General features: G+C 40.7%; 1 pseudogene; it reads left to right on the top strand.

Moving 5' to 3' along the window:
* The first annotated feature begins 2149 nt into the window (after positions 1-2149).
* On the top strand, positions 2150-4855 carry LOC136548641 (phosphatidylglycerophosphate phosphatase PTPMT1-like; annotated as a pseudogene).
* Positions 4856-9362: the final 4507 nt, after the last annotated feature.

Genomic DNA, 9362 nt, shown 5'->3' with positions numbered 1-9362 from the left:
GAAGCTGCACTTAGAATCTCCTTTCCACCTCCTCTTAATTAAATTATCTTTTGTTAAAATTACCCCTCTCTTTAAATACCAAAGAAAATTTTAAATTTTCAGAGGCAACTTTGCTTTCCAGATACAGCGACAACGTTGAAAAAACTCCATTTTTTCCTATTTGCCAAATGAAGATATCCTTATCGTTGTTTAGCTTTACCGAAAAAACTAAAGAGAATAGCTTGAGCCACTTTCTTAGTCTGTCTCCCACTAATCCCTGCCTAAACGAAATATTCAACGGTGTCGATCTTAGAACACTGGCTACCGATACCCCTCTTTTCCTTACTATCCTGTACAAGTCCAGGAAAATCCGCATTAGTGGCTGTTGATCAATCCACACATCCTCCCAAAATCTTGTTTGGTGACCACTGTTTACCTTAAACTTTCCATTCTGTAACAGCAAATCTTTCACCTCCATCAAACCTGACCAAAATTGTGAATCACCCGGGCGTTTTTCTAACTGAGACAAACATTTGTCTTTGACATATTTCTTTTTGAGTATGTCTTGCCACCAGCCTTCTTCATTAAAAAGCTTGAACAGCCATTTACCAAGTAAACATTTATTTTGAGTTTCCGGGTCTAAGATCCCCAGTCCCCCATGCATCTTGGCTTACAAAGGATACTCTACTTTGCCAGCCTGTACTTCTTTTTGTGTTCATCACTTTCCCAGAAAAATCTGGATCGATAATAATCCAGTCTTTTCCTTACCTCTTTAGGGATGGCAAAGAAGGACATCATGAACATCGGTAGGCTTGACAATACCGAATTGATCAACACTAGTCTGCCTCCCAAGGAGAGAAGCTTCCCTTTCCAACTACTAGGTTTTTTTTTTCTGGAAGCGCTCTTCCAATGAACTCTAGTGCTTATTTGAAAGCTTTCGATAGTGCATTGGGATTCCTAAGTATCTGAAGGGGAAGCTTCCCTCTACACAACCGAAAATCCCCCTACATTCCAAACCTCGGTCTTTAGCTGCGCCGAAACAAAACAATTCACTTTTATGAAAATTAATTTTTAGACCTGACAATTTTTCAAAAGCTTCCGGCACAAGTTTTAGATTTCTAGCCTCTTCTAAGTCATCCTCCATAAATAGTATTGTCATCTGCGTATTGCAGAATGGATAGCCCATCATCAACTAGATTAGGTACCAATCCCCTAAATTGTCCACAATTCTTTGCTCTTGACACGAGAATGGCCAACATAACTGCTACCAGATTAAAAATGATAGGTGAGAGGGGATCCCCTTGTCTAAGTCCTTTTCTGGTCTGAAAGTTTTGGCCTATTTCATTATTCACTTTAACCCCCACACTTCCTCGACTTACTACATGTTCAATCCATTTACACCACACTGGTGAGAAGCCCTTCATCCTTAGGGTCTGCTGCACAAAGGCCCAATTGATTTTGTCATAGGCCTTTTCGAAATCCAACTTTAGTATTACCCCATTCTTCTTCTTTTGGTGCAGCTCATGTATTTCTTCATGCAGTATCACTACTACTTCTAGAATGTTCCTTCTTGATATGAAAGCAGTTTGCGAGAGTCTCAATACTTTAATACACCACAACCCACCTTTCCCTACAATTATGTGTTGGTAAATCAAGGGTTTTGGCAACACATAATGTGTTGGCAATTCTTTACTTTTTTAGCGTCACTTAAACTGTCGGCAATAGTAATGTAAGGCTACAACTTATATGTCGGCGTTTCTCCTTCCAACACATAAAGTGTCGGCGAAAGTTTTTAGACAAAAAAAAGTGTCATTGTAGCCTACCTAAACCACTGTCCAAGTGTCGGCGAAGGGGCTAAGCCACTAAAACTGGAGGCCCACCCTTCATTCCTTACTCCCTTTCCACTCACGCAGACTTTAGAAAAAAAAAGAAAAACCTCGCTAGTAGGGCTCCGCTGCAGGGCGCCTCCAGGAGCTGGTGCCGGAGGCTAGTAGCTGGGTTGTTCGCTGAGCCGCAGCCGCCCCCCTTCCTTCCCATTTTGGCGTCTCGAAGCCAGTAGATTAATCCTCTCTCGATCCACAAATCCCTCCCCTCTCTCTATCTCGCTCCCTGAAATCGAGGAGCGCGGGAGGATGCCGCAGATTGAGGCTCCTAGGGTTTGCCAGTTGGATTGGGGCTCCGATCCGGGCGTGCGGGCATGAGGATTCGGGAGCTCCGGGATGGGCTGGAGGTGGAGGACGATGAGCGGGAGGAGGAGGGATCGTGGGGTGGCGGCGGCGATGGGGAGGTGGTCGCGGTTGTGCGACTGCGGGCGAAGCGCGTGCTCGTCGGCGCCGGCGCGAGGGTCCTGTTCTATCCGATGCTTCTCTACAACGTGCTCCGCAACCGTTTCGATGGCGAGTTCCGCTGGTGGGATCGCGTCGACAAGGTGCTAATCTTTTGGCTGTCTCCAAGTTTATGTTCTGGTTTCGTTATTAGTGTTTAGGGGGTGCGATTTTGAGACATGTTTTTGGGGACAGCTAGCGGCCTAGTGTTGTGTGCCCGGTTAAATTTCATCAAATATACGTGTAGTCTTATTATTATTGAGGTGTAAGAGCTGATCAGTTAAATTGGTGATGGAATAATAATAGTCATTCCTTCTTAATGTACAATAGACATTTTAGCCTGATATATCCTTAACCCCCTCTATCTTCAGTATGTTTTGCTAGGTGCTGTTCCGTTCTCTAGCGATGTTCCCCGCCTAAAAGCAACTTGGTGTAATAGGTGTTGTTACACTGAATGAAGCCTATGAAACTCTAGTTCCAACATCCCTATACCAGGTAGATGTTCCTTTACCTCTCGTAGCTGCAGGAGTAACTTTATTTGTCTCTGAACTTATAATGTTATTACTTGACCAAGAGAACTACAGGTTATATTCTAACCTAATAAGTATGTACATCGTGAACTTACTGACACTTAAGTTGGGAAGCTGTAGATCTAGCTTTAGGAGGCACTTATTTTTTAAGCCATTGTAGAAGTAGGCAAAAAAAAATCGTCGTCTTTGCATTCTGATGATGTACATCATTTCATTGCCTCCTTATGAATTGTGCAATCAACAAAATCACTTGGTTAGGTTGGCACTGGTGCACATGAGATAGAGAGGTAGGCAGGTAGCAAGCAAGATAGTTTTATGGTACCATACCATATCTGGCAGGTTTTACAACTTATGTCTGAATAATCATATAATTCTATTTTTCAGGCTCATGGAATCAATCATCTCGAAATTCCCACAAGGGGCTACCTGTTTGCCCCCTCCCTGGAGCATATTTGTCGGGCAGTGGATTTTATCCATTGTAAGTATGTTTTGAACCATGTTTTCATTTTCTTTTTGCTTCTTAGGGTTTTTGGAATTTTATGTGTGCTCCATTAATCCATCATCAGGCAACTTGTCTGGATGATGCCATCTCAGTTTTAGGTTGCTAATTTAGTGGTGTCAGTTCAGATCTGGCAAGTAGTTGTAGTGGTCAGCTACGGTTTATGCAATGCGTCATCTGTGTTACTTTGATATTATCTTTGGCTGTTGTTGGACATTTTGTCAGCTTGAATGTAAAGGCTTATTCTTCAATTGAATTATGATTGCTATTATAAAGTTGTACTCCCTTCCAAATTATAGGTCACTTCAGCGTTGTAGGAAAATTCACCAACATCATTTCATTAAATCCACCATGAAATATTTCTTGATAGTTTTCTTATTTTGTGCTGCATACATCAATGTATTTTTCTATAACCTGGTCGAAGTTAGAGAATTTTGAATTAGGACAAAGCTGAAGTGATCTATAATCTATAATTTGGAACAGAGGGAGTCTTTTTTCAGTTATCATGATGCATGTCAGATGTGACAATGCTGTGAACTAATCCGTATGGTGTGATTAAAAGTGGTAGCTCTTTAATTAGTCAAGGAGCAGGAAAGATAGCTTATAAGCTGTGCTAACCATTGTTGTCAATTGTCATTGGTATTAGTTTATAAGATTTGTACTATGCATTTCTATTTGACATTAATGCTATTTGACATCAATTGACATTAATTGTCATTGGATGCTCTTTTTCCAGGTAATGAAATGCAAGGTGGTAGCACCTATGTCCACCGTAAGGCTGGAAGGGGACGAAGCACTACTATAGTTTTGTGTTTTTTGGTAGCACCTATGCTCTTTTGGTACTTATTTAATGCAGATCAAGTATAGAAATATGTTCTGTTCTTGCATGGTAGTGTTATAGAATCTTCTGCAGTAGTGTACAGAATTTTTAGTTTACTCGTTTTATTTTAGTTAAGTTTTCAGTTTGACTTTAGGTTTCAGAGTATATAGACTTTAGTTTCAGGTTCAGTATAGTTATTAGTTCATTTTTTAATTAACTCTAGTTTTGTTTTAGTGTCGTTTTTTAGTTCTAGTTCAGTTTGCAGATTTCAGGTTCAGTTCAAATCATATTTAGTTCAGGTTCAGTATTGTAGAATCTAGGTTTATGATTTCAAGTTCAGTTTAGTCAATTTTTTTAGTGGTCTTTTTTCAGCTTGTTATTCAGTCCATTGTGTTGTTGGATAGCCTATAGTAATCGTTGTAGTTCAGTCCTCTTTTCAGTTTTTTGTTTTTCAGTTCAGGTTCATTGTATGAGTTTTAGTCTACTGAATCTAGTTCACTTCAGGTTCAGCGTATGAGTTTCAGTTTAATGCATTTGGCTTCAGAGTTCAGGTTCCTGCACTTGTTTTCAGTATACTACATTAGAGTTTCAACTAGCTGCAATAGAGTTTGAGTGAAGTTGCAGTGAACTACATTATGTTGATTTGTAGAATCTAGGTTTATGATTTCAGGTTCAGTTCAAGTCCATTACATTATATTTTTAGTTTCAGTTCAGGTTCACTTTTTTCAGTCCAGTGAATCTAGGATTCGTTTTCAGTCTAGTAACCTGCATTAGACTTTCATTGAACTGCAGTAGATTTTGAATGTTTAGTATTTCAGTTTCATTGCAATCTGTAGTTTGTTTCAGAGCTGCAGTGGGTGTGTTTTCTCATGTCTTAGTCCTCTTAAGCATTGCAATCCACAGTTTTGTTTCCAGAGCAGCAGTGGGTGATTTTTTCCTGTCTTACTTATTCCTTTTTCTAGCTACAGTAGTAAAAAAATTCAAGTACCCATTATGACTTTTAATTGGCTGGTAGCTTTCTGTGCAAACTGGCAGCCTCAATGTCCTTATATTTGTTCAGTAGCAATTTCACTCTGTTCTTTCATTTGTTCCTAGTCCAAGTGGCATGTTGCCTCTCTCTCTCTCTCTCTCTCTCTCTCTCTCTCTCTCTAATTCATTGCCAGAAATTAGCCATGTTTTGGTCTCACAAGCAGAATTTTGTTTGGGTTGTGTACATAAGTACATTAGGAGGTATTCAGCTTGGAAAACCTAAGACCATGTACAATTTGTCCAGTAATATATATTCCGTCTAAGTTTTAATTGCACCAAGGCAATCATCATTTTTATTTTTCATTATCCTAGTTTCAGTTTAAGTAACTCAACCCTATCATGTTTCAGGTACTAAGTTTAAGTAACTTCGTGCATCAGCTGTAGCTTGGCTTGATCAGAAGCAGCTGCTGATTGCTTGATTTAGCTGCAGCACCATCATTCTAGTGTCATTTGCTCCCGATTATCTCGGGCTCATGAACTGCATTTGGAGATCCAGAGGCAAATGATTTCTCAAGCGGCAACACAAGCATTCTGTAACTGACTAATCTATATCTTGGACCTATATGACTCTATGTACTATGATCATCACTTGACCTGCTGTATATATATATATATATATATATATATATATATATATATATATATATCAAGTTGGTGTATGTATGGAAGATCTAATATATTATTTATGGAAAAATCAAGTGAATTTGTTCAATGTGATGCCTTCTATATGAGCAAAAGTGGATTTGTCAAATTATTTTAATTGTAATTATATCTATGCAGTTTTGCCGACAGTTTTTTTGGCAGGGTATGGTTTGTAAAATACCCTGGAAATGGTTTGGCCAACATACAAACTGTCGGGAAAGGTCTTAACTGTCGGCGTAGGTCTTAACTGTCGGCAAAAGGTTAACTGTCGGCAAAGGTTTCAACTGTCGGCGTAGGTAGACCTTTTGCCTACACATCAAGTGTCGGGGATTCTGTTAACTGTCGGCAAAAGTTTCGCCGACGGCTTCTAGCGCGACTGTTTCTAAACTGTCGGCAAAACTTTTCGCGGGAGGTTATCTGTCGGCAAAGGTGCCCTTTGCCTACAATAGAAAGTGTCGGCAAAAGTATGTTGTGTTATAGTGAATTTGTCTGCCACTGTAGCTAGCCTGTTAGCTAAGACCTTAGTAAAGATCTTAAAACACACATTAAGCATACAAATAGGCCTATATTGCTGCGCTTGTTTGACTTCTTTTTGTTTCGGGATTAGAGTGATTGTACCGAAATTAAGGTTAAACAGAGGTAAATTACCAGTATGGAACTCCTGAAACATGGCCATTAGGTCATCTTTTATGAGAGACCAAAATACTTAGTAGAACTCCGCCGGGAAGCCGTCATGACCTGGTGCCTTATTATGTTTCATTTGGAATATTGCTTCTCTTCTTTCTCCGTAAACATATCTATTAGTAACATATTTTCTTCCTCATTAATCTGAGCTATGTCATTCATTTGGAATATTTCCTTATAATATTTTGTTATGAAAACTTTTAAGTTTTCTTGTCCCTTGATCAATTCCCCATCTTGTTCTAGCTCAAAAATCCTTGTTTTCCTTCTTTTCCCATTGGCCACCATGTGGAAATATTTAGTATTATTATACCCTTCTAGTAGGTCCTTAGTTTTTTTCCCTTTGGAACCACTTGATTTCTTCTTCCCGAAGCAACCGTGTGATTTTTTCCTTCACACTTTGCTTCAGGTCAAGCTCTTGTTGGCTCAAAATCTGGGATTCTGCTTTTAAATCCAGTTCCTCAGCTAGCCGATACAGCTCCTCCTTTTCTCTTTTAAAATTACCATTTACGTTCTTTGCCCAGCCTCTCAGAAACTGCCTTAATCTTCTGATCTTATTTTGCCATTTCTTCATTGGGGTAGATCCATAATCTACACTTTTCCAAATCCTTGCTACCATTTTGAAAAAATCTTTCTGAAGGAACCGGCTAAGTTCAAATTTGAACTCTGGCTGATTGCCCGTATGTACCTTCTCGCCAGTGCTAAGAAGCAAGGGAGTGTGATCATAGATTTCCCTACTCGGTGCATCAACAGTGAATAGGGGAAATTTTTGCTCCCACTCCGTGTTGGCCAACACCCTATCTAATTTTTCATAGGTTGGTACGTTTTTGGAGTTGGCCCAAGTGAATTTCCTCCCCAACATTTCTATTTCCCTTAAGTTCAAACCATCTATAATGGCATTAAATAAAAAAGGCCATCAATCATCGTATCTATCATTATTTTTCTCACTTGGGTTTCTTATTATATTGAAATCTCCACCCACCAGTAGAGGGAGGGAGACTTTCCTGCAAGCCTGTACCAATTCCGTTAGGAATTGTTCCTTAAATTCTGGTTGAGCAGCGCCATAGACTGCCACTAAGCACCAATGAAAGTCATCACTCCTGTTTCTGAGGTGAAACTTAATAAAAAAAACTCTCCCTCCTCTATGCTTCCAACATCGCAGACATCTAAATTTACTCATAGCAGCATCCCTCTTGACCTTCCATGCGGTTTAGTCTAGTGCCACACAAAATTTTTCCCTCCACAATACCTTTCGAGCTTTGCCTGTGTAAAATCTTTTCTACCGGTTTCCAAGAGAGCAATGAAATCTAGCCCCTGCTCTCTTGTATTACTCAGAAATTTGGTTTTAGACAAGTCACGAAGACCTCTGCTATTCCAGAAGATTCATTTCATTTCATACTAATCTTATTGATCCTAACCTTTAACTTTCTCGAAGCCCTCTTCCTAGACGACTTAGCGCCTGGCTTCCGCTTAACAGTCTTAAGATCACTACTTAGGTGATAACTGTCATCATCAAAAACTTCTTCCATTAAATCTCCACACAAGAATTCTAGCGCTATCCTTTCAAAACTATCAGAGTCAACAGACTTAGTATCCGAAAACTCGCCCTCCCCTACTCCCGAAACCGAGCAGGGCCTTTCACTGATTAGAACATCCTCCACTAAGTTCTGAACACTCAATTCAAAGGAACCCCCATTATTAATTCCCACCCCTAAACCCAATGCCCGCAGGTTATCTACAGCATTTGAAAGGGGTAAAAAACAAGATGGGTCTAACAAATTGTTACCTTTGTTGCATTCTAGATTTCTAGACTGCACCAAACGTTCCGCCCACACCAAAGTATGTTCTGCCGCCACTCCAGCAAGCCTTGTACTCACCCTGATCGGAGAATGGACAACCTCTAGGATCAATGCTGCTCCCACGAACTTTGCTTCATCATGTCCGTCCACCGCCATCAACATGCAGTGCCTCTCTCCCTCCACTTCCACACTTCCTTCAGCACCATCTCCCATTTCCTCAACCTGATTAGCTGCTATGCTTCCTTCCACTTCCATCGCCTCCCCTCCACCATGCGCCTCCACAGAAAAAAAAAACCCAACTGCCCCAAGATTTTCAGTATCATCTTCCATGGGCTCATCCTTTTCTTCCATCACTTTTGTAGCTAAGTCTTCCAAAACCTCATTTATAGCTACATCAATCACCTAGCTGGCTTTCCATCTAAGGAACTCTTGAAATTCCTCTTCACTAAGAACATGTCCCTTCACTAGAGCATCTTTCTCAGAATGAGAATCCTTCCTTTTATCCTCCTCACCATTCCCATTAGGGTGCTTGTTATCCCTCATCCTTGACTGATCATCATCCAGTCTGTTTTCACCATTCGGACCTTGTTCCTTCCCTTCTCCATCCCCCTCATCTTCACCACCATCCCACTCAATGTCAACCTTCTCTCCTTTCTCATCAAAACCTCTTTTCTCCACTTCAAACTCCAAATCAAAAGAATGATCACCGATCACCACATCCAGCACCCTCGAGATCAGTTTAGGATCAATCACAACAACCAAAATGCGACTAAACTCATTCTTCCTCGTGGTCTCCATGTCAACAGTTTGTGTCGCTCCAAGCAGGGATCCCACCGCCCACAAGATGAGAAACTCGTGAAGCGGTTCTCTGATGCACCTCACCCTCACCCACACCTTGGGCAATAGGAAACCCTCTTCCTTTTCCTGCCACTCTTCAAACTTCAGCCTAGTGTCATTAGGCACTCCCTCTCCCTTTGCATCCGCTCCGCCATATGCAATTGAATGCTGTAGCTCAGCCTTAGAAGGGAACTGGATAAGAAACTTGCCATCCCCAAGCTC

Source organism: Miscanthus floridulus, chromosome 4 (genome assembly GCF_019320115.1).
Source record: "Miscanthus floridulus cultivar M001 chromosome 4, ASM1932011v1, whole genome shotgun sequence".
NCBI classification, from domain to species: Eukaryota; Viridiplantae; Streptophyta; class Magnoliopsida; order Poales; family Poaceae; genus Miscanthus; species Miscanthus floridulus.
Note: the sequence above shows the minus strand (reverse complement) of the source record. Positions and strands in the feature narration are given on the sequence as shown.